Genomic DNA, 27,178 nt, shown 5'->3' with positions numbered 1-27,178 from the left:
CTCTCTCTCCCTCTCCCTTCCTCTTTGTAATCAATAATAAAAAAAGAATTAAAAAATCAACTGGGGGATCTAAATAACAAACAAACAAACAAAAAAACTAGTGTTTGGGTTTCAAACTTGACCAGAAAATTTAAGCATAGGACCCAGGCTCCAGTATTTTTATTTTTTAAGATTCCCCAGGTTAATTAATTGTGTAGCAAGAGTTGAGAAGTGCTAATCTAAAATGTGTTTGAATCAAGCTGACTTCCACAATATGTGATTAATAATTCATTGATGACCAGTTCCTCCACACTTGATTACCTCTAATGTGACTAAAAATGTCCCCTAACCCGGCCCCTCTTGCCTGCATTCCAATTTTCTGGTATTTTTCAGTTACACAAACTTTACTGAATGACCACTGCACATAAAACACTATATCAGGTTGCTTGGTTTATACCTGTTTTTGTGTTCCTCTTTTACATAGTTTTTTGTCCTTATTTCAATTAATTCATTATCATTTGAATAATGATCATCATCACAAGAACAATAATAATGATAGTGTTAATTATGTATCAGGCACTGTTTTAGGTGTTTACCCACATTAGCTCATTTACTACATGTCATAACAACCCTATCACATATGAATTATTATTATCTCTATTATACAGATGAGGAAACTCAGGCAAAGAGAGTTTCAGTAAATAAATAGAAGTAGCCATGCTCTTATAATAAGTGGCTAGAATGTGAATTTAGATATATCTGGTTTAAGCTATTAACAATCAGAAATCAAATCTGTAAAATTAGAGTAACTGAATAAAATATTCTGTTTATCCAAAAGTTAATTTGTAGGTTTGTTTATATCTCCCATTATTTGTTTTAGTATTAATACTTAGTGGAATATCATTTTATTTTTTTATTCCCAGTTCCTTCTGGAGGAAAAGGGAGACCATTTTCAATCATAATCTGTATAAATCATGTCTTTTATTCTATACATTTGAACTGGTAACATAAGATTTATTTATAATTATCTGCATAAATCAATGAATTAATATAATATATTCTTATGCAGTAATTTAGAAAACTTATTGCATGACAAATAACTTATTACACATATAGAGATCGTGTTGTTTAGGAAACATTTTAACAAAAGTCTTTGGTTTGTATAAAATACCCAGAATATTGCTAATCAGTACCTGTCTCAGTCAGCTGGAGATGCTATAAGAGAATAGCATAGATTGTGTGGCTTAAAAAAACAGAAATTTATTTTTTCACAGTTCTGGAAACTAGAAACCAAGATCAATGTGTCATCACATTTGGTTTCTGATTAGAGCTCTCAGAAGGTCACCATCCCACTGTGTCCTCACGTGGTCTTTCCTCTGTCCATGGATGGGGAGAGAGAGCCCTAGTGTTTTGTCCTCTTCTTATAAGGACAACAGTCCTATCAGATTAGGGTCCCATCCTTCTGATCTCAATTAAACTTAATCACCTCCATTAAGAGCTTAACAAATCAGTCATATTAGGGATTAGGACTTCAACATATAAATTTGGGTGGATAAAATTCAATCCATGACAGTACCTAAAAGTATTTTATTGTAAAAATATAATATTACATGTATAAAAAGTTTGCATTCTAAAGACTTGAGAATAAAAATGGAACAAGTGACCATTTTGACATAGAATAGCTTTTGATATGATTGATTTCCTCCAGATCCAGATGCTAACTTTTAAAATAAAGTTTATATTACAAATACAAAATCAGTTTAAAATAACAGGTATAGAGCACAGTACAATATAAGAGTTTATTGTGTTTTAAGTTACATTGGGTTTCTTTACACATTTGCATAGAATACTCAGATTGAATGACTATTAGGGAAGAGTCAATGCAAGTTTAGGCAAAATTAATGAATCAAAAATTCTCTGTAGTTCTTTGTTTTCAGATTTTACAATTTGTTGTGTTAATTTTTTAATTTTTACTTTTATTTTTTCAATTACACTTGACATGCATTATTATATTAGTTTCAATTATACCACATAGTGGTTAGACATTTATATAATTTATGAAGTGATCCTTCCAATAATTCTAGTACCCACCTGGCACCATACATAATTATTACAATACTAGAGACCCAGTGCACAAAATTCGTGCACTTGAAGGGAGGGTCCCTCAGCCCAGACTGCACCCTCTCACAGTCTGGGAGCCATCAGTCAGACATCCTTAGTGCTGCTGCAGAGGCGGGAGTGGCTCCCACCACTGCTGTTGCGCTAGCTAGCCATGAGCACTGCTTCTGGCTCAGCAGCACTTCCCTTGTGGGAGCACACTGACCACCAGGGGACAGCTCCTGCATTAAGCAACTGCCCCCTGGTGGTCAGTGCCTGTCATAGTGACCAGTCATTCTGCTGTTTGGTCGATTTGCATATTAGCCTTTTATTATATAGGATAATGTTTTATTATGGGCAAGGCCTCGAATTCAAATTTTTTTAGGTAGTTAAAGGGAGGGGCAGAATTTTCACTTGAGCCTGAAGCTAAAATTGCCCTTAGCTCAAAAATATGCATACCACTGAGATACATCTTGGTGAGGCTCATTCTGAAGCCCCACACTGTTCTATTATGTCTATAAGTATTGGAAACCATCTTATCTCTTTAGTGAAAAGAACCTTTTGTTTTGTTACAATTACTAACATTATCTCATGAGTTGTGTTTTGGCTTCAAGCCTGTATCCAGTATTCATGCAGCAACTTCAGCTCTTCTGTTCAATATTTACCTAGCCTATCTTTTATTTTTGTTTCTCTAAATCTTTCTAGATTTTTAAGTATTAGATAGGAATAGCCCATGGACACAGACAATAGTCTGGCGAAGGCCTGGAAGGGGTGGGTGCAGGGTGAAGGAGATAAATGGGAAAAAAAAATAAAACAAAGGGACATCTGTAATACTTTCAACAATAAAGATACATTTTAAATAAAGAAAAGTATCTTAGTTGAAAAGAGTTTTATGTGAAATAATGTAAGTAATTGCTCTACACTGTACTTTATATTCTCAACTCCTCTCAAAGAGATATTAAATGACCCTATGTTCACTTAATGTTAATTGACCCTATGTTTATTGACTGCAGGACTAACTTCCGCCACGCAGACCCAGCACTGACTGCTATGGGGACTGTGATCAGACCCTGCTTTTCTCTCCTGGCCTCTGTCTGGTCCTGATCACAGCCCCCTCAGCAGTCAGGGCTGGGTTGCCTCAGCTGAGGCACCCACTGCACTGTAGTCGGTGCTGGGTTGCCATGGCAGCCCAGTACGCCTGACTTCCAGTGTTTGGTTGAGTCTTTGGTCGTTATGTACCCTGGCTCTTTATATATGTAGATTATTGACTATATTTTCTATGCTGTACTTTATATCCCTGTGACTGTTTTGCATCTCTCATTGTCTGCTTCTAAATCCTTTCACCTTTTTTTCTTACCAAGCTCCTAACTCCCCTCCCATCTGACAACCATCAATTTATTCTCTGTATCTATGAGTTTGTTTCTGTTTAGTTTGTTCACTTATTTTGTGTTTTAGATTCCACATATAAGTAAAATCACATGATGTTTACCTTTCTCTCACTTACCCTCTAGATCCATCCATGTTGTCATAAATGATAAGATTTAATTCTTTTATATAAAAGAGTTATATTCCATTTTATATATGTGCCACATCTTCTTTATCTAAATGTCTATTGATGAGCACTTAGGTTGCTTTCATGTCTTGGCTATTATAAATAATGCTGCAATGAAGATGGGGGTATATATGCCTTTTCATACGCCTATTGGCCATCTGTATGTCCTCTTTGGAGAATGAAGAAATAAATGATAAAATAAAGGTTAATCTTTTAAAATGATGTTATCAATTATAGGCATATAGGAAGACTGAATTCCATACTCATTTACATACACATGAAGAGACAGAGATGTTGATTGCATATGTATTGTTACATACTCTCCTACTAAATAATAGGTTATAGTCATTAAGGAAGTGATATAGTTCTATAGCACTATAAATTATACTCTTTGAAGATTCATATATAGATTGACAATATGAAATAAATCAATTAAAATAATTCTAATCCAAAGAATTTATTCACTGTATGAATCTCTGCCAGGGTTGAAATTAGGAAGGTAAATACAAAGAGAAGTGATGTACTAATCATGATAGATTAGTATTCTGAAGTTTAAATTAATACCTCCCATTTTGCTCTACAATTTGAGCACAGACATTTTAATTACTTTCATTCTAATCTCAAAATTCTCATTCAAATTACCAAAAGACTATAGAAAATATAAAAAGAGTATCTGCACTCTATCTGTGACTGATGATATTCACATACCAGTCATGTCTGAGTCAAGCGAAACTGGATTGAGAGAAAGGCCCACCAAAATGTGGTTTGCTCAATATAAAGGATAAGACTTAACAGGCCCACACACCTCTATACTTGGGAAGTAATTGGAACAGACCTCTTAGCTCACAGTGACTCCATTGGAAACAATTTTGAGATGGCCGGCCAATCCTGATCATGTCAGCACTTCTGGGAAACAGACCTGGTGCACAAGTAATGCAGTTAGAGGATCCTGCAGCTCTATATACATGGTGCAAACTCTGTACTATGTAAAAGCAGGGACACAGCAGGCTAGTAAGATGCCCTTAGTGTGGCTGACCTTTTGTCATCCTAAAATATAAAAACAAAGCTACAAAAACTATAAGTTTATTATATCTCTGGCTTTTCCCCCCTAATCCTGATAGGTTTCTGACTTCAAATCTTCTAAGAAAAGCAGTATTTGTAGGGTTTCATTTTGCATGGAAACAAAAATAAAGCAACTATAGTGTGTGTGTGTATGTGTGTGTGTGTGTATGAAAAGATGACTCCCCAATACTTAGAAGTTCATTAATTTTTATATTTCTTTTTTAATATTCCTATATTATACACATTGTAAAATTGTTTTTTAATATATTTTTATTGATTTTAGAGAGGAAGGGAGAGGGATAGAGGGATAGAAACATCAATGATGATCTGCTGACTCTTGCACACCCCCTACTGGGGATCAATCCTGAAACCCAAGAATGTGCCCTTGGTCAGAATCGAACCTGGTACCCTTCAGTCCATAGGCCGATGCTCTATCCACTGAGCAAAACCGGCTAGGGCTAAAATTGTTTTTAAAAAGGAAAAGAAAAATAAATAAAATATTGGTGAATGTTAGTATAAATTTGGAGTAGGGAATGTCTTTTGAAGCATAACATCAATGGTAAGGATGGTATTGATGTTCACCATGTGAGTACCCAGTTAACCTGAGGTGGACACTCTTGGTGTACCCCTTTGTGGGCTCTGTGCACAGTCTTGTTGTAGTTAAGTCTTGATTGTTGTTGGTATCACTGGGAGAAATTGACCTCCAGGCCAGTTGGCTGTAAGGATCAGCTGTGTCTACGTTGGGAGAAGTTCGGTGCTGGAGACAGCCTTATAGGATTAGACTTGCCAAATTGCAATAGCCTCTGTGCTCAGCTTGGATGGGGTGGAGTCTCAGGGCGGAGCAGACAGTCTTGGCTTCCTGTCAGTCTTGCCCTTGCGCACGCGCGTGCCTTCAGACCTCTGCCTTCCCCGGCTCCCGAGTCTCCGCCCGAGAGTCCAGACTCCCCCCACAAGAGCGTGGGTCCCCAGGGGATCCCCTGGAACTGGGGTTCAGTGCAGTCAGAACTGGGGCTCAGTGCAGTCAGGAGCTTCTGACTCCCTTCCACTAGGGAAAGCCTGTGGCAACCTCCGCAGCCTTTGTGCGCACTGGCACGCGCGCACCTTCAGACCTCTGCCTTCCCCAGCTCCCAAGTCTCCGCCCGAGAGTCCAGATCCCCCCCGTAAGAGCATGGGTCCCCAGGGGCTCGCCTGGAATTGGGGTTCAGTGCAGTCAGAACTGGGGTTCAGTGCGGTTGGGGGCTTCCTTCCCCCTTCAGCCAGAGAAAGTCAGCCAGGCTCTCAGCACCCTTCCTCTCTGCGCACACAAAGACCCTTTGCCGTACCTCCAATTCTCTGTGAGCTTTTCTCTTTCCTTCTAGTTGTAGAATTTTCACTCAGCCAGCTTTCCTGTGGTTCTGGATGGTGTCCGTTCTGTCTTTTAGTTGTAGTTTTGAAATTGTTGTGCGAGGCAGCAGTTTAGGTGCTTACCTATGCCACCATCTTGGTTCCTTAAAATAAACATTTTAAAATATTTTACATAATTTAAAATTTTAAATACCTATTAAAGTAGGCTATAGATAGTAAAGAAGAAATAAGACATATAGCTTCTTGAGATTTTATTCTGGTTACTAATTAGACTTTGAGTTCTTTTATTATTTAGTTGTGGCTTTTGGTTCACATTTCAGATTAAACTTCCATGCGTCCAAAATGGAAACCATCCCTACAAGCCACAATATTATGAATTTACTAGTAATTGCCTCTATGAACCCTTATGGCCTACAAAGGGTTAAAGTAGATTTAATATTTGTGTAACATTAGCATTTTGAAATTTTCTGTTTATTTTATGTGCTAATTTAAAATTTTTCTCATCTTTTAAAAACAGAATTTTACTTCCATCTGCTGCATTATTAGACTTTTTAAAATGTTACCAAGTCATTAATATGTGGTTTGCCGACCACTGGAATAGACCATCCAACCTCAGAGGGAAGGCAGGGGAGGGTAGGGGCAGTAAGAGATCAACCAAAGGACCAGTATCCATGCATATGAGCATGACCAATGGACACAGACAATAGGGAGGTGGGGGCATGTGCTGGGGGCCAGGAGCAGGCAGGGAGAGGTCAATGGGGGATAAAGGAGACATATGTAAAACTTTCAACAATAAAGAATTAAAAAGAAAATTATGGTAGAAAAACAGACATATAAACCAATGAAAAAAATCAAGAGCCCAGAAATAAACTCATGCATTTATATTAAACTAATATTTGACAAGGGAACCAAAACACACAGTGCAAAAAAGATAGTCTCTTTAATAAATTGGGAAAACTGGCTATCCACATGAAAAATAATGAAATTGTATTCTTATCTTACACTATAAACAAAAATTAGCTCCAAATGTATTAAAAGTTAAATGTAAGAACTGAAACTTGAAAACTAATACTCCTAGGAAAAGAAAAAAACATAGGCAATGATTATCTGGACATGACACAGAAAGCACAGGAAACAAAAACAAAATAGACAAGTGGGACTACATCAACAAAAAATAATTCTGCACAGCATAAGAAAAAATCAGTAAAATGAAAAGGCAATCTATGGAATGGGAGTAAATGTATCTGATAAGGGGTTAATAACCACAATATTTAAATAAGTCATACCACTCAACACCAAGAAAAATAATAAAAATAACCCAATTTTAAAATAAGCAAAGGGGATGTGTGTGGTGTGTGTGTGAGTGAGTGAGGGAAAGTTAAATCTCGCAGGAGCAGCAGGGGCTGGAAGACAGGCTCTCCTTGACAAGGAGAGACTACCACCGCTGCGGGCACTCCCCAGACAGCGGAACTCCAGCATAGAGCCCATGCCATCTTGAAGGGGAGAATGGCCTTTTTTAGGAGCTCATCAGCACCACCACCCAGACAGGCCTTGGAACTGCTCCGCTACCCAGCAGCCACTCCAGCCAAAAACCTGCTACCTCAGGTGCAGACCCGCGGACCCTGGGACTGCCACCTCCAAAGGTGCACCATTCCCACGGCAGTAAGTACAACCTCCCCCTCCCTGCAGGCAGCCAGGGCACTCTACTCCAGATTCTCACATTTCCAGCCTGATTCACATGTTTCCAGCCATGCAGACAGCCAGGGCACTCCACTCCTTAGGCAGCGCTTGGGAGCCGCTGAGAGCCCCTGAGGGTGTGATTCTGCACAGACAAGGGCAGGCAACCCCGCAGTAGAAATTCTGAATTCCCTCTTCCTGGATAACAGCCCACATTCACCCCAGTGGCTCAACCGCTGTGCCAGAACCCCTCAGAGTGCATCAGAACTCTGCGCCCCACAAGCGCACCTCCACAGAGAAGAAGATCCAACAGGCAGGCAACCTGAGCCCATCTACCCACAGGGCACTAGTGGGAGCCATTGTGAGCTCTCCTTGCGTGCGATCTAGAACTCCACCCCAGCAGTAGAAGTTTTGAATTCACTCATCCTGGATAGTGGCCCACAGGTGCTTCAATAATGCGGCTACACTGCCAGGGCCCTTCAGAATCCTTCAGTGTGCCTCACCGGCAAACATACCGCAGGTGCTCCTGTGAGTTGCCACTGGAAGTAAGCGCCTATACACCACAGGTGCAACACCAAAAGTTGGGTCTTCCCAGCCCACGACTGCAGAACTCTGGGCACCACAGTCACACCTTTCCAGAGAGCAGGCCCCCTGTGCCCCATCACCCCAACAGACGGTTCCAGGGTGCCACTGTGAGTCCCTGCTGGGCACGCGTGATTTCAATTAAGGGTGCAAGACAGCAAAAATTGGGACACTCCCCTCCATGGCGGCTGACTTCTAGACACTGCAGTTGTGCCTCTCAAGCTCGCAGGCCTACATCAAGAAAACCCAAATAGCTCAAGTAGGGAGCTACACTAGATTAACAAGCCCAGGAGAACTGAGAGATTACACCAGTAGCACCATCCCCAAAAGAACCTGGGTAGCAAAGCAATTGGGTCTACAATTAAAACATTACAGGAAAACATGGGAAGACAAAAAAGCAATCCCCAAAGGAAAGAAAAAGAGGAACCACCACAAAGGGAGTTAAATTAATTTGAGGCTAGCAGCTTATCAGAGATAGAATTCAGAGTAGTGGTTATAAGGATGTTTAAATGGATGGATGACAAATACACACAACTCAATGACAAATACACACAACTCAATGAGAACTATAAGGAGCTGAATGAGAATGTCACTAACATGAAAAGAGACCAAGAGGAGAAGAAGAACAACATAGCTGCAATAAAGAACACAATGGAAGGCTTAAACATTAGATTAGAAGAGGCTGAGGACCACATCAGCGAATTAGAAGACAAGGTAGGAAAAAACACACAAACATAGCAGCAACTGGAAAGAAGACTTAAAAAGCAAGAGGAGAGCCTAATGGAGCTTTGTGACAACACAAAACGAAACAACATTCGCTTAATAGGGATACCAGAAGGAGAGGAAGAGAAGCAAGGAATAGAAAACTTGTTTGAAGAAATAATGACAGAAAACTTCCCTGATATTGGCAAGAAAAAAACTATGCAAGTCCAAGAAGTACATAGAGTCCCAAACAAGTTGAACCCCAAAAGACTGACATCAGACACATCATAATTAGATTGGCGAACACCAACGACAAAGTAAGAATCTTGAAGGCTGCCAGAGAGAGACAGAAAGTTACTTACAAGGGATCTCCTATTAGAATATCAACTGATTTCTCAACAGAAACACACCAGGCCAGAAGGGAATGGAATGAAATATACAAAGTGATGCAAAGCAAGGACTGAATCCAAGAATACTATACTCAGCAAGGCTATCATTCAAAATTGAAGGTGGAATCAGGAGCTTCACAGACAAAAAAGGGCTAAGAGAGTTTATCATTACCAAGCCAACAATGCAAGAAATGCTAAAGGGACTGCTGTAAAAAGAAGAAAGAGAAAGGCAAGAAGAAACACAAACACTAATGAAAAATATGACAACAAACATGTACTTATCAATAATAACATTAAACATAAATGGATTAAATACACCAATCAAAAGACATAGGGTAGCTGAATGGATAAGAAAACATGACCCATATATTTGCTGTCTACAAGAGACCCACCTCAGAGCAAAGGATTCACACAGACTGAGAGTGAAGGGATGGAAAAACATTTTTCAGGCAAATGGAAATGAGAAAAAAGCTGGGGTTGTGATACTTATCTCTGATAAAATAGACCTCAAAGTAAAGGCCATAACAAGAGATAAGGAAGGCCACTACATAATACTAAAGGGAGCAATTCAACAAGAAGATATAACTCTGGTAAACATATATGCACCCAATGCAGGAGCACACAAATACATAAAAAATCTCCTGGAAGATATCAAGGGAGAGATCGACAACAATACCATCATAGTAGGAGACTTTAATACACCACTGACATTACTGGATAAATCCTCTAGACAAAAAATCAGCAAAGAAACAGCAATTCTAAATGACACACTAGATCAGATGGACCTAATTGACATCTTCAGAGCATTTCACCCCAAAGCCACGGAATATACGTTCTTCTCAAGTGCACATGGGACATTTCCAAAAATAGACCACATATTGAGTCACAAGCAAAGTCTCCCTTTATTCAAAAAGACTGAAATCATATCAAGCATTTTCTCAGACCAGAATGACATAATATTAGAAATAAACTACAATAAAAACATTCCAAAAAATTCAAACACTTGGAAGCTGAATAGCATGCTATTAAACAATGATTGGGTGATCAACGAGATCAAAGAACAAAATTAAAAACATCCTGGAGACTAATGACAATAAAAACACAACATTGCAAATCCTATGGGACACAATGAAAGCAGTCCTGAGAGGGAAGTTTATAGCTCTACAGGCCTACCTCAAAAAAACAAGAAAAAATGGTAATAAATCATGTAACTCAACAACTCAAAGAATTAGAAAGAGAGCAACAAGAAAAGCCCACAGGAAGCAGAAGGAAGGAAATAATAAAGATCAGAGCAGAAATGAATGAGATAGAGACCGTAAAAACAATACAAAAGATCAACAAAACCAAGAGCTGGTTATTTGAAAGGATAAACAAGATTGATGAACCTCTAGCCAGGCTCACCAAGAAGCAAAGAGAGAGGACCCAAATAAACAAAATCAGAAATGAAAGAGGTGAAATAACAACAGATCCCGCCAAAATACAAAGGATTTTTTAAAAATACTACAAACAACTCTATTCTAACAAACTAGACAACCTGGAGGAAATGGACACATTCCTAGAAAAATACAACCTTCCAAAACTTACTCAGGAAGATTCTAAAAATCTCAATAGGATGATAACTATGGAAGAAATGGAAGCAGTCATCAAAAAGCTTACAGCAAACAAAAGCCTGGGGCCAGATGGCTTCACAGGAGAGTTTTAGCAAACATTCAAGGAAGAACTAAAACCTATCCTCCTCAGACTATTCCAGAAAATTCAAGAGGAAGAACACTTCCAAGCTCCTTCTATGAATCCAGCATCACCGCAATACCAAAACCAGATAAAGATAACAAAATGAAAGAGAATTACAGGCCAATATCCCTCATGAACATAGATGCCAAAATCCTCAACAAAATTCTAGCCAATCGAATCCAGTAGTACATCAGAAAGATCATACACCATGACCAAGTAGGATTTATCCCAGAGATGCAAGGATGGTACAATATTTGCAAATCAATAAACATGATACATCACATAAACAAATTGAGAGATAAAAATCATATAATCATATCAATTGATGCAGAAAAAGCATTTAACAAAATCCAACACCGTTTCTTGATAAAAATTCTCAGCAAGGTGGGAATAGAAGGATCATACCTCAACATAATAAAAGCCATATATGACAAACCCACAGCCAACATCATACTTAATGGGCAAAAACTAAAAACATTTCCCCTAAGATCAGGAACAAGACAGGGATGCCCACTTTAACCACTCCTGTTCAACATAGTGCTAGAAGTACTAGCAATTGCAATCAGTCAAGAAGAAGAAATAAAAGGCATTCAAATTGGAAAAGAAGTAAAACTGTCCTTATTCGCAGATGACATGATACTGTACACAGAAAAACCCAAAGACTCCATCAAAAATTATTAGACTTAATCAATGAGTTCGGCAATGTAGCAGGATACAAAATTAACTCCAAGAAATCTATGGCATTTCTATACACCAATAATGAATTTACAGGAAGAGAGACTAAAAAAGCAATCCCATTTCCATTGCACCAAAAAAAATTAAGATACCTAGGAATAAACTTAACTAAGGAGGTAAAAGACCTATATGTGAAAAACTACACGACACTGAAAAAAGTGATAGAGGAAGACATGAACAGATGGAAGAACATACCATGTTCATGGATTGGTAGAATCAACGTCATCAAAATGTCCATACTACCCAAAGCAATCTATAAATTCAAAGCACTTCCCATTAAAGTTCCAACGGCATATTTCACAGACCTAGAACAAACTTTCAAAAAATTCATCTGAAATAAAAAGACCCCGAATAGCGGCAGCAATCCTGAGACAGAAGAACAAAGTAGGGGGGATCTCAATACCAGATATCAAGCTGTATTACAAAGCCACTGTTTTCAAAACAGCCTGGTACTAGCACAAGAACAGACATATAGATCAATGGAATAGAATAGAGAACCCAGAAATCAACCCAAACCACTATGCCCAATTAATATTTGACAAAGGAGGCATGAACATATAATGGAGTCAAGACAGTCTCTTCAACAAATGGTATTGGGAAAATTGGACAGATACATGCAAAAAAAATGAAACTAGACCACCAACTTACACCCTACACAAAAATAAATTCAAAATAGATAAAGGACTTAAACATACGACGGGAAACCATAAAAATACTAGAGGAATCCACAGGCAGAAAAATCTCAGACATATGCCGAAGGAACTTCTTCACTGATACTGCTCCTAGGGCAATGGAAACTAAAGAGAAAATAAACAAATGGGACTACATCAAAATAAAAAGCTTTTGCACAGCAAAGGAAACCATCAATAAAACAAGAAAGCCCACTACATGGGAGAACATATTTGCCAATAATATCAACATTAAGGGTTTAATCTTCAACATTTACAGAGAACTCATACAACTTAAGAAAAAGAAGATAAACAACCAAATGAAAAAATGGGCAACTGATCTAAATAGACACCTTTTGAAAGAAGACAAAAGGAAGGCCAAGAGACATATGAAAACCTGCTCAAAGTCACTAATCATCCGAGAGATGCAAATCAAAACAACAATGCGATACCATCTTACACCTGTCAGAATGGCTATCATCAACAAATCAACAAACGACAAATGTTGTCGAGGATGCAGAGAAAAATGAAGTCTTTTGCACTGCTGGTGGGAATGCAGAATGGTATAGCCACTGTGGAGAACAGTATGGAGTTTCCTCAAAAAACTAAAAATGGAACTCTCATTTGACCCAGTGACCCCACTTCTAAGAATATATCCCAAGAAACTAGAAACATGAATCAGAAAAGATATATGCACCCCTATGTTCATAGCAGCACAATTCACCATAGCTAAGATTTGGAAACAGCCTAAGTGCCCATCAGCAGATGAGTAGATTAAAAAACTGTGGTACATCTACACAATGGAATACTACATTGCAGTAAAAAAGAAGGACTTCTTACCAGTTGCAACAACATGGATGAAACTGGAGAGCATTATGCTAAGTGAAATAAGCCAGTTGGAGAAAGATAAATACCACATGATCTCACTCATTTGTGGAATATAATGAACAACATAAACTGATGAACAGGGACAGATCCAGAGGCAGAGAAGCATCAATCAGAATGCTAGACCTCAGAGGGAAGGTAAGGGAGCGTGGGGGGAAGGAGGAGAGATCAACCAAAAGACTTATATGCATGAATACAAGCCTAACCAATGGACATGAACACCAGGGGAGTGAGGGCATGAGTGGGGTGTGAGGGGTAATGGGGGAATAAGGACACATATGTAAAATAATAATAATAAAAATAAAAAAATAAAAAAATAAAATAAAATAGAAAAGAAATTGTGAGGTGAGCAGAACCCCAAGAACGCCTGAGAATGTCTTCCTTGCCATGCTAGCAGTCATCAGCTGTACGGTAATATTACCTGGGACAAATGGGGAAGTATTTTGGACTTATGTTTCTGACCCTTCAGGGGCAAGAGCCCTTACGTGAGCTGATCCCCCGCCTAATGTAGTCAACAATAATACCAAACACCTTGGTCATCCAGGAGGACCATGGGTGGGGCAAGGAAGTATAATTACACAGGGGTCGCCACCCAGCTTCCTTTTTGTATGACACAAAATCAAACCACTGTTCCTTTGTGTGTAAAATTAAAGAGAGGTTTCTGGCTTGTGTGGACACCAAAGGAAGGGACTATCACTACTTGCTCCTGGGAAAGGTGCAGAAAATATAACTAAGACCTTGTCTATACAAAAAGAAATTGACAGCCAGTTTGAAATGGAATTGCCATGGCCTAGAGCAAAGAATATCCTTACATGATATTATTCTACAATGTCATTATAATTTTTCACAGATTTGTATTATTCCCACTACCTACAATAGTACCTCGCACCCTTGGAAATCAATAAAAACTCATCTTTCTGGTGCTTGGAGACAAAGGTAACACATCTCTTGATATTTTAGAATTACAACAATATAAGGTACAATTATCCCAAAAAAACTTACAAACTAATTCTTTGAATGTCTGGCAGCAATTTAAAAAGGACATGAAAGGATTTAATCCCTTCCACTGTGTAGAGGGCCCCCTGGAAAGGCACCTGAGCATTCTATATTGGCCCCTCTTGCCCTTTTGGCCAAGGGGGACCCTCTTCTCACAATCCAATTGCCCGCAGCTGTTGCCTGAGCTTTTCGTTCATGCTGAAGTTGAAGCCTCGTGGTGGCTGGTACCATGGATCTGTCTCTCGCCCAGTGGGGTGAGCTGGGCCCTCCCTGGAGAAGAAACTTGGGTTCCCCAAGATATGTGATCAGTGCTGGGGCCCCGCCAGCAGGCGAGGGGATCCCAATGCAGGTGCTGGGTGTGGAGGCCACGGAAGCATAAGCTACCAAGGAGACAGAACTGAACCTCACATCACCCTGCTTGGCCCCAGAGGATGGCTGGTTAGCCAGAGATGGGTAAGATTCCTTAGGGAAGGAACAACCTAAGACAGGCACCGTCACAGAGGGGCCATCAGGAGAGAACTTGGGGGTCAACAGAGGTAGGGCACAGACCCTCACCCCCCCCAACTTTGCAGGGGCCTGAACCCTCACCCCTTCTGAGGGAGGTCTCCTGCCCCCATGGCTACTTCGCTTCCCATGCCCAGCTCAAATCGGGACCCAGGTAACAGACAGAGACTTGGCCGACAGCAGCTGCCCTCTCACTTCAACAAGACTTGTTGAGTTGTCTTATACCCATGGTGTGGGGAAGTGGGGTTTTTGGTATCTAAATCCAGCCTAGCACCAGGAATGCTCAGGGCCTACTCAAGAAGGCAAATAATCCTTTCCACTAATATTTACAAGGTAAAATAAGATTGTTGTTAGAGTATTAAATTTGACAGTAAAATAGTAGTCAAGTACTCAGACTAATTTAAATTGGCTAAGTGAAATAAGCGAATATTCTAGAAAAATTAATGGTACTGGACAAAAAGCTGTTCTTAAAGTGTTAACTAAAATTTTTATTGGTAGTTCATCTCATGGTAAAATTGCGTAACATGTAATGAACCTAAAGCAGTCATATTTTAGTGCAAAAAATTAAAATTTAAAAGCTGTCAAGACTACATTATAAAATTTACACTCAAGAGATTAGTGTTAAGAAGGATGTGGAAAAAAGGAAATCCTTATACACTGTTGGGGTTACTACAAATTGGTATATACATTTTGGTAAATAGTGTGGAGATTCTTCAAAAAATCAAAGCAAAAGCCTCCTAATATTTAAATCAAAAAAGGAGTGATAGTAGAAGAATATCATGTAAGGAAAAATATCCTGTAAGTAAATTACATCTAGAAAATTTTTACTTTAGAAAATTAACTTTCATTTGTAATGCTAACAGCAAGACACCCATGAAAAACACACATGGTGTCAAAACAAGCCAAAGGAAAATTGTTTAGGCAAACAATGAAAAAGGATCCCAAGTCAAATTTATAGAAAAGATTCCTTTATTAACTTTTGGTGGAGAATATGTTTGTATATTTTCAGAAAACTACTCCAAGACCATGTGGATTCCTGCAACAGAGAGGAATTGACAGGACTGCTCCAGCCATGAAGACAGAAGAGAAACAGTCCAGAGATGGAAGATGCTGACGACGCCTTGCCATACTTGCAGTCAGCAGCTGTGCGTCGCTGCAGGTTGCCCAGGACCAAACCAGAGAGGGTCAGACCTGCATTACCACCATTTGTCCAGCATCCAGAACTGAAATATCATTGCTGACATGTACTCATAGGAACTGTTTGACATTGAAATTGGGACTCAAAAGAACTGTTGGCCCAGAAAGAAACTCACTACAGACTGATTCATTTGCCTCTCAGCATAACCATTATTGCTTGTCTCATTTTCAGCTTTATAAGTGTATTTCTAGTATCACATGATCTCACTCATCTAGGGAAAATAATGAACAACATAAACTGATGAACAAAAACAGATCCAGAGACAGGGAAGCATTGATCAGACTGTCAAACCTCAGAAGGAAGTAGGGGAGGGTGGAGGTAAGGGGGAGAGATCAACCAAAGGACTTGTATGCATGCATATAAGCCTAACCAGTGGTCACGGACAACAGGGGGGTGGGGGCATGAGTGGGAAGGGGTTTGGGATGGGAATGGGGGGATGAGGACAAATACGTTATACCTTAATCAATAAAGAAATTAAAATAAAATAAAATGAGCAAAGGACCTAAATAGACATTTTTTTCAAAGAAGACATACTGCCGAAACCGGTTTGGCTCAGTGGATAGAGCGTCGGCCTGCGGACTGAAGGGTCCCGGGTTCGATTCCGGTCAAGGGCATGTACCTTGGCTGCGGGCACATCCCCAGTGGGGGGTGTGCAGGAGGCAGCTGATCGATGTTTCTCTCTCATCGATGTTTCTAGCTTTCTATCCCTCTCCCTTCCTCTCTGTAAAAATATCAATAAAATATATTTAAAAAAAAAAAGACATACTAATGGTCAACATTTTTTGAAAATATACTCAATATCACTAATCAATAGGGAAATGCAAATCAAAACCACAATGATTTATCACCTCATATCTATTAGGATGGCGATTATGAAAAACTCAAGAGATTAGTGTTAAGAAGGATGTGGAAAACAGGAAATCCTTATACACTGTTGGGGTTACTACAAATTGGTATATACATTTTGGTAAATAGTGTGGAGATTCTTCAAAAAATCAAAGCACAACAACCATATGATCCAGCAATCCAAATTCTGGGTATATATCCAAAGGAAATTAAATCAGTATTTCCAAGAGATTATCTGTACTCCCATGTTCATTGCAACATCATTTACAGTAGCCAAGATATGGAGACAATCTATGTGTCTGTTAACAGATGAATGGATAAAGAAATGTGGTATATATGGATGAAGAAAATGTGGCATATTCATACAATGGAATACAATTCAGCCATAAAAAATAATGCAATCATGCCACTTGCAATAACATGGATAAACCTGAAAGACATTATGCTAAGTGAAATAAGTCAGTTAGAGAAAGACAATTATGATATGATTTCATTTATATATGGAATCTAATGAACAAAGTAAATTAACAAATAAAATAGAAAAAGACTCACATATATAGAGAACAGACTGACAGCTGTCAGAGCAAAGGGGGCCTGGGGCCTGGGTGAAATGGTGAAGGGATTAAGAAAAAAAATACTTATAGACACAGACAACAGTACAGTGATTACCAGAGGGAAAGGAGGTGGGAAGGTAGAAGAGTATAAAGGGGGTATCAATGGTAATGGAAGGAGACTTGATCTTGGAAGGTGAACGAACACACAATACGTAGATGATGTATTATAAAATTTTACATTTAAAACCTACATAATTTTATTAATCAATGTCACCCCAATAAATTCAATAAATAAATGAAAAGACTCTCAATAAATAAATAAATAATAAATAAATATATAAAGATAAGTGACTCAACATGTGACCCATCAAAATAATTAGTTTCTGCCTTTGATTTTGAAAGTAACACTTAACATTTATGTTTTAACATCTATAATCTCCAGAATATTTAAATGAATCAGAAATTGTTATAGATTTAATACCAATTGTGTTGCAACCAGTACTTGTCTTCTCCAAATTTATTTTCATTATATATTAGGGAAAAACATTCAAGAATTTCTCCCTCTAAGTTCATTTTTAAAAAGAAACCATGAATTACGATGTGTCCTGGTGTGGGTCTTTCTGGGTTCATCTTGTTTGGAACTCTCTGTGCTTGTGTGATTTTCTTCTTCCCCAAATCAGGGAAGTTTTCTGTCATGATTTCTTCAAGTAGGTTTTTAAAACCTTGCTCCTCTTCTTGTCCTTCTGGCACCCCTATGGTATGGATGTTATTTCGTTTGATGTTGTCCCAAAGCTCCGTTAAGTTCTCCTGCTTTCTAATTTTTTTTCTCGAATTGCTGTTCAGATTTGGTGTGTTTTTTCTGCCCTGTCTTCTCACTCGCTAATTCCATCCTCTGCTTCCTCTTGGATACTCTTGACACCTTCCATTGTATTTTTTATTGTATCTATATCATTCTTCAATTCTTCTTAAATCTTACATAAATTGTTGATTTTCTCATCCAGCCAGTTTATGAACTGTGAATTCTTTTTCTGACATATTGCATTCCTCCATTTCATTTAGTTCCTTATCTAGCAAGTCCCCCTTTTCTTTCTTTTTGGGGTTGTTTCTTTGTCTCCCCATTTTTGCTGTCTTTCTGGCCCTGGGCTCCCTGCTTGGGGTCTGAGGTATTGAAGCTCCTAGTGGTTCAATAATCTGGGACTCAATAAACCAGAGGCTGGGCCTGCCTTGATTTTCACACCTTTATTGTCTCTGCTCTCAGTTGTACCCCCTTCTCACTTGGTTCTAGTCCCTCAGTTGTCCACTTCAGATTCTCAGGTTTGGTGGGGGCACGTGCACAATTCCTCTGGTGTGCAATTCCCTGTGGGGGCCCAGAGCCCTCTGGTATTCATTTCACTGTGTGGCCCCTGCACCCAAGGAAGGATGGTGCCTTAGGTCCCTCTGGCAGCACATATGCAGCATGGTCCTGTGATCTGTGGTGGGGCATATCAAGTTGCACCAACAGCTTTGACTTGGGCTGGGGGTAGGGCGTGCACTAGGTGACAGCTCCATGCATGTGTGTGTGTGGGAGGGGGGGCAGAGCCTGCACCAGCCCAAGGGCTCTGGCGGTGCCAGGTGTCAGAGCCCGCAGTGTTCTTGGCAGTAGGGACACACAAACCATGAATAACAGAATAAAAAATAGGTATTTTTTTAAATAGAAGGAAACAAATCATTATCATAACAGCCTACTAACACACCAGTTATTAGTTTTATGTGTTCTGTCTATACATATGTTTACATCATAATAAAAATATCTTATTAAGCATTAATTATATTTTTAGCATTTTGTCAGTTGTTATAATCATTTTGGTTGCTGCATAATGGTCAATCAAGTAAAAACACTGTAATTACTCATCTGTCTTATTTTTATACTATTCTAAGGCTACTTTCACATGCTCACTCTTCTAAAAAATCCAACAGTGACTATCTTTTTGTATTTATATGTAATTTTTACATTATTTACTCAAAATAAGTTCTATCATTTCATTCTAAAACAGCTGTCTTTAATGGTGATTGAATCAGTTTATAACATTAGACAGTGAATATATTGATAATTTACCTCTACTAGTACTACTGAGTTGTTTCACATAATTTAATATGTTTAGAAATGAAAATAGATCTTGAAACTCCCTTTTGGCTATACACAGTCTACTGAGTTTTATTAGTTCTAAAGCAAAACCATTTCTAGACTAATTGTAAATTAGTTTGATAAGAAACCTTTTAATTTTATGAGTCACATCAATGAGAAAAAATGGAATCACCTTGTAGAAATTCACTACCCATGCTAAAAGTTCTTTAAATGTAAGGTAGGCTATATTTTCAAACAACTTGTGGCAACATTTTCTCATAATCTTCATTTGAAGGTATAATTATAGTATTTCTCTAGAAATACTAATAGGAAAGGAGATTTTTTAAAAGTAACTTGTTTCAGAGTAGGATGATTGGCAATAGCTACACGTGAGGGATGAAACAGATAGTCAATATATCTTAAATGTTTGCACCTGCTCATTACAGCATATATTTGGTGGAATTTAAAAATACTGAAATATGATAATACATTTTACAACTATGTATTGTAACATATATGTATCCAGACTAACATTTCTACATACCCTTTTGCAAATAGATACAAAAAGATTCATATACCAAGTAAGATAACCTAATTAATAACTGACTTTTTAAATTTAAAACATTACTTTTACCTGAAAAGTTGACCTTATATATCCATGTCAGATAATGGATGTGTGAATTTACAAGTGGTAATAACTTCATTGAGTATATGTATGTCTAATCACCATCATACACTGCAAATATATACAATTTTATTTGTCAACTAGTGGCCCAGTGCACAAAATTTGTGCACATTAAAAGGGAATTAATTAGAGGAAATATTTTAATATTGCTATTTGCCCTTTAGCTATAATAGAAGTGTCAGAGATGAAAGAAAATTAGTAAAATGTATATGAAAATCTCCCTCCTGTCAGAGTCTGGGGTGGTCTGCAGGACCCAGAGTCAAGTCCCTGCCCACCTGTGTGCACCTCGAAATCGCACGAGACACAGACCTGGCCAGCCCCACCCCCATTGGGCAAGACCCAGACCCGGCCGGCCCCATCACTGTCAAGCCCTGTGTGGGGTACAGCCTCAGGTCCTTTGACCTGGTGCCAGGTGGGGGCTGCAGCCTCAGGTCCCCTGTCAAGCCCCGCCAGGTGGGGGATGCGGCCTCAGGTCCCCCATCAATCCCCTCTGGGCTGGGGGCATGGTCTAAGGTCCTCAATCAAGCCCCACCAAGGGGGGAGCATGGCCTCAGGTCCCCCATCAAGCCTGGCTGGGTGGGGGGTGTGGCATGAGATCCCCTGGCCCAGCACCAGGGCTGGGGGCATGGCGCTTTGGCTGGGGGCACAGAGATGGAGTGGGGGGCATGGCCTGAAGTCCCCTGGCCCGGTGCCAGGACTGGGGGTGTGGCACCAGGACAGGGGGCGCAGCCTGAGGTCCCTTGTAAAGCTCTGCAGGGCAGGGAGTGTGGACTAAGGTCCACCGCACTGGCCAGGCACCACGCAGCCTCAGGTCCCTGCTGATCAGTCATTACAGTGTGCTGGCATGACAATCATTTGCATATTAGCTTTTTATTATATAGGAATTATATAGGATTATACTTCCATGAAACTGGGGAAGGGGAAGGTAGCAACTCAGCTGCCTGAGTTTCCATCATCCTAGTCTGCACTGTGGATTTCAGACTCAAAGCTGTCACATCATCTCTTCCCTGAATTTTCAGCTTGCCCAAATAGCTATACAATCTTTACACTTGATAGATCCTATAACTGTGTGAGCCAATTCATCAAAATCTCTCTCTCTCTCTCTCTCTCTCTCTCTCTCTCTCTCTGTGTGTGTGTGTGTGTGTGTGTGTGTGTGATATATGATATGTCATATATATTATTTTAATTATATATATATATATATATATATATATATATATTTAATTTGTCTTATTCTTGACAATTTTTTTTATTCCTCGCCTGAGTATATATTTATTGATTTTAGACAGAGAGGAAGGGAGAGAGAGAGAGAGAGAGAGAGAGAGAGAGAAACATTGACTGGTTGCCTCCCATATGCACCCAACCTGGGATCGAACCTGCAATGTAGGTATGTGCTGACCAGAAATTGAATCTGCAGCCTTTTGGTGTATTGAAGAATGTTCCAACCAACTAGCCACCCATCCAGGACAGTCTGGACCTTTTATATTTTCAAATATGCTTATTTATATTTTATTAAGTCATCTTCATGCATTCCTGTTATTTATCTAATTTTAGTTAAATATTTAATTTATTTCTTTAAAAATAATAACATTTACTTAATTTGAAAATTAATATATATGTTTCAAAATATATATAGCTGATTCACATCCATGCAGAATTGGCTGAAACTCTTTCAGACTTACATTATATTCTGTACCTCTCCTATCTATCCCAATTAAGAAATTACTGGTGAATTCTTACCAAGAGGTTGACAAGCTGTGTGTGGCATATGTACTAAATGTGAGTGATGTTGGAATCAGGGCAGTCTGTCAAAAAGATAGCCATCTGTAGAGATAGTAGAAAGAATGATTTTTTTTAGTTTTATTTTTCAATTACAGTTTACATTCAATATTACTCTTATTAGTTCATGGTGTACAGCATAGTGGTTACAGCATATCTTTATAAAGTACTCCCTACAATATCTTCAGTACCCACCTGGCACCATACATAGTTACTAAAATATTATTGACTATATTCCCTATGCTGTACTTTACATCTCCATGACAATTTGTAACTATCAATTTGTACTTTTTTTTTGATGTTTGTGTTTGCTTTTATTTATTTATTTATTTATAATTTAATAAATCTTTATTGTTCAGATTATCACAATTTTTCCTCTTTTTTCCCCCTAGCTCCCCTCCACCAGGTTCCCACCCCACCCTCTGCCCTTACCCTCCCCCCGTCTTCATCCATAGGTATACGATTTTTGTCCAGTCTCTTCCCGCACCCCCCACACCCCTTTCCCCCGAGAATTGTCAGTCCACTCCCTTTCTATGCCCCTGATTCTATTATATTCACCAGTTTATTCTGTTCATCAGATTTTTTTATTCACTTGATTTTTAGATTCGCTTTTTGATAGATATGTATTTGTTGTGCATAATTTTTATCTTCACCTTTTTCTTCTTCTTCCTCTTCTTAAAGAATACCTTTCAGCATTTCATATAATACTGGTTTGGTGGTGATGAACTCCATTAGCTTTTTCTTATCTGTGAAGCTCTTTATCTGCCCTTCAATTCTGAATGATAGCTTTGCTGGGTAGAGTAATCTTGGTTGTAGGTTCTTGCTATTCATCACTTTGAATATTTCTTGCCACCCCCTCTGGCCTGCATAGTTTCTGTTGAGAAATCAGCTGACAGTCGTATGGGTGCTCCCTTGTAGGTAACTAACTATTTTTCTCTTTTTCTCTTGCTGCTTTTAATATTCTCTCTTTGTCTTTTGCTCTTGCCATTTTAATTATGATGTGTCTTGGTGTGGTCCTCTTTGGATTCCATTTGTTTGGGGATCTCTGTGCTTCCTGGACTTGTAAGTCTATTTCTTTCACCAGGTGGGGGAAGTTTTCTGTCATTATTTCTTCAAATAGGTTTTCAGTATCTTGCTCTCTCTCTTCTTCTGGCACCCCCATAATTCGGATGTTGGTACACTTGAGGTTGTCCCAGAGGCTCCTTACACTATCTTCATATTTTTGAATTCTTTTTTCTTTATGCTTTTCCAGTTGAGTGTTTTTTGCTTCTTTGTATTTCAATCTTTGACTTGATTCTTGCGATCCTCCAGTCTGCTGTTGGATCTCTGTATAATATTTTTTATTTCAGTCAGTGTATGCTTAGTTTCTAGTTGGCCCTTTTTCATATCCTCAAGGGTCTCGCTAAATTTATTGGCCTTTTCTAGAAAATTCTTGAAAAACCTTATAACCGTGGTTTTGAACTCTATATCCAGTCGTTTGCTTTCCTCCATTTCTTTCATTTGTGATCTTTTTCTTTGTCTCCGCATTTTGGCTGCTTCCCTGAGTTGATAAAGTGGCTTTGTGTGCTAGGTTTCTTATAGGGCCCAGTGGCTCAGCCTCCCCGCTTATCTGAGGTGGACACTCTTGGTGTGCCTCTTTGTGGGCTGTGTTCACAGTCTTGTTGTAGTTAAGCCTTGATTGTTGTTGGTATCACTGGGAGGAATTGACCTCCAGGCCACTTGGCTGTGAGGATCAGCTGTGTCTACGCTGGGAGAACTTCTATGCTGGAGACACCCTTATGTGACAAGACTTGCAACAGCCTTTGTACTCAGCTTGGATGGGACGGAGTCTCGGGGCGGAGCAGACAGCATTAATTTCCCATTAGCCCTGCCCTAATAGGCCCCTGTGTCTCAGTGTCCCGTGGTAATTGCTGCAAGCACCTCTGAGAGAAATCCGCCCTCGAGTTCTGCCCGCTGCCAGACAGTCCACTTTCTCCCCAAATGAGTCTGGGTCCCCAGAGTCTTACTCAGAACTGGAGTTCAGTGCAGTCAGGAGCTTTTGTCTCCCTCCCTCTTGAGAAAGCCAGCTGAGCACTCAGTTGCCCGCCCTCTCCACGCACGCATGAGTCTTAGTACCTCTGCCTCCTGCAGCTCCTCTGAGTCTCAGTGTGCTTTTCTCTTTCCTTCCAGTTGTAGAATTTCCACTCAGCCAGCCTTCCTATGGTTCTGGATGATGTCCATTTTGTCTTTTAGTTGTAGTTTTGAAATTGTTGTGTGAGGCAGCAGTTTAGGTGTTTGCCTATGCTGCCATCTTGGTTTTTCCAATTTGTACTTCTTAATGTCTTCACCTTTTTCATTGGTTCCCCCAAATCCCCTCCCCTCTGGCATCCATCAGTCTGTTCTCTGTAACTATGAATCAGTTTCAATTTTGTTATTTAGATTCTATACATAAGTTAAATCATATAGTATTTCTCTTTCTCTGACTGACTTATGTCACTTAGCAAAATACCTTCTAGGTCCATCCACATTGTCACTAATGGCAAGATTTTGTTTCCTTCTTATGACTTATTAATATTCCATTGTAATGTGTTTATCAATTCTTCTGTTGATGGACAATTAGGACAATTAGGTGGCTATTGTAAATAAGGCTGCAATGAACACAGGGGTGCATATATTCTTTCAAATTAGTGTTTTGAGTTTCTTTGGATATATGTCCAGAAGTGGAATCACTGGGTCATAAAGCAGTTCCATTTTTAATTATTTGAGGAACCTCCATACTGTTTTCCATAGTGGCTGCCCCGATCTATATTCCCACCAATAGTTCATGAAGGTTCCCCTCTTCTTCACATCCTCACCAACACTTGTTTATTGATTTATTGATAATAGCTATTCTGACAGGTGTGAGGTGATAGCTCATTGTGCTTTTAATTTGCATTTCTCTGATGATTAGTGACTTTGAGCATTTTTTCACATGTCTATTGGCCATTTGTATGTCCTTTTTAGAGAAGTGTCTATTTAGGTCCTCTGCCAATTTTGCAACTGGATTGTTTGCTTTTTGATGTTGAGTTCCTTATAAGTTTAATATTAACTCCTTATGGGCTGTATCATTAGTAAATATGTTTTCCCATCTAGTAGGTTGTCCTTTCATTTTATTGATGGTTTCCTTTGCTGTGAAAAACTTTATAGTTTGATATAATCCTATTTTTCCATTTTTTCCTTTTGTTTCTCCTGCCTGAAGAGATATATTAGAAAAAATACTGCTACAGCCAATGTCAGAGAGTTTACTAACTATGTTTTCTTCTATGAGTTGTATGGTTTCAAATCATACATTTAATTATTTTATCTATTTTAATTTTATTCTCATATATGGTGTAAGAAGACTGTTCTAGTTGCATTTTTTGCATGTATCTATCCAGTTTTCCCAACACCATTTATTAAATAGACTGTTTTTACCCCATTGTATGTTCTTGCCTCCTTTGTCAAATATTGATTAACCATATAGAGATGGATTTAATTCCAGGTGTTCTATTCTGTTCCATTGATCTATATGTCTGTGTTTATGGGGAAGAATGCATTTGAGTGACTTTAGAGATATAATTTATAGGATTGAATAACTGATTGGTGTGAGAAACTATCAGGTAAAAGAGGAGAAGGTTGTAGGTAAAAAAATAAATTTTGTAATTATATGGTCCATATGACAACTATATGTATATTAAGCCAGTAGATCAATGGGTCTATAACTTATAAGGTTTGGATTAAAGATATGGACTTGGGAAGAAAAGCATCAGCTCTGGTAATCCATTAATGATCCAGAACATTATGAAGAAAAACAGACAGCCACAGTTGGAATCATGGGGAACACCTAAATTTAAGAAAAGGACAAATGAAAAATAAGCCTTAATAGAGTGTCTTCATCAGTTTGGGCTGCTATAACAAAAAATACCATGGACTGGGTTGCTCAAACAACACTTATTTCACAGTTTTGGTAACTAGAACTGGGATCAAATTGCCAGAAGATTCTGTATTGATAAAAGCCTGCCTCCTGGCTGCTGACTATCTAATTCTTACCATCCTCTGGGGTTTCTTTTATAATGTCACTAATCCATTCATAAGGGCTCCACTGTCATGACCCAATTATCTCTCAAACACCCCACCTCCTAATACCATCACATTGGGCATTAGGAGGACTTCAACATAAAAATTTGGGAGACACACAAACATTTAGCCATAACAAGGAGATTGACAAGACAAAAGTGAATAAGGCCAAAATCTGGAAATATTGGTATCACAATGTCCAAAAATAGAGAACATTTTCATGGTTTATCATTTAACATTGAGTGTTAAAGTTACAGCTTAATGTAGTGTGAGAAGGAAGCAATTTATGAATGCCTTATTGGTCCTAATGTTCATTAAATATCATCTCTGTATGATCTGATTCATATAGAATTGGTATGTGTTATGAAATTTTTGTCCCCTTATTTCTTATAGATGCTGCTTGTCTCTTAAGCACAGAAGTTGATTAGACTCAGAAATAGTCTGTGGAGGAAAAATGTTTAGCAATGAGCTTGGTAATGGAGTCTGTTCTGGTCATAAGATTTTTCACAGGTTCTCTTGGAAAAGTTAATAGGACAATAGCACATTACAACTGCAGTAGTTTTATTTCACTGCTGAATGAGTTGCACTGTATTTATTTTTTTTCCATATCAACTATCATTGAGTTCTTTTCTGCCATGAGCTATGACCAAACATTAATAATATTTCATATTATAAATGTTTTGTTCACTAAAAGTGTACATGAAGAAAAAAACATTGGCTTTGAGAATATTTTGCTCCTAACTGTACCAGTTAATGCTATGAAAACTATAGACACAATAGCGAAAATATTGTCAAGGTAATTGCTCTACTCTCATTTACCATCTTGGTTTTTCTGTATCTAATTTACTCATAATTTTCACTTTAATTGTCTTTATACCTCACTTGCATACTATAATATTCACAGAGGAAATAAAAGAATTGTATATTTCCAGGAGACTTTAATTTGAAAGTCTTTGCACAAAAATTGGTTGTTAGCAGTTCTAGAAAACAGTGGAATGCTCAACTGATCTAGTTTAGCTCTCTCCTAAACTCTAA

Source organism: Plecotus auritus (genome assembly GCF_963455305.1).
Source record: "Plecotus auritus genome assembly, chromosome: X".
Lineage (NCBI taxonomy): Eukaryota > Metazoa > Chordata > Mammalia > Chiroptera > Vespertilionidae > Plecotus > Plecotus auritus.
This window is presented reverse-complemented; position numbering follows the sequence as displayed.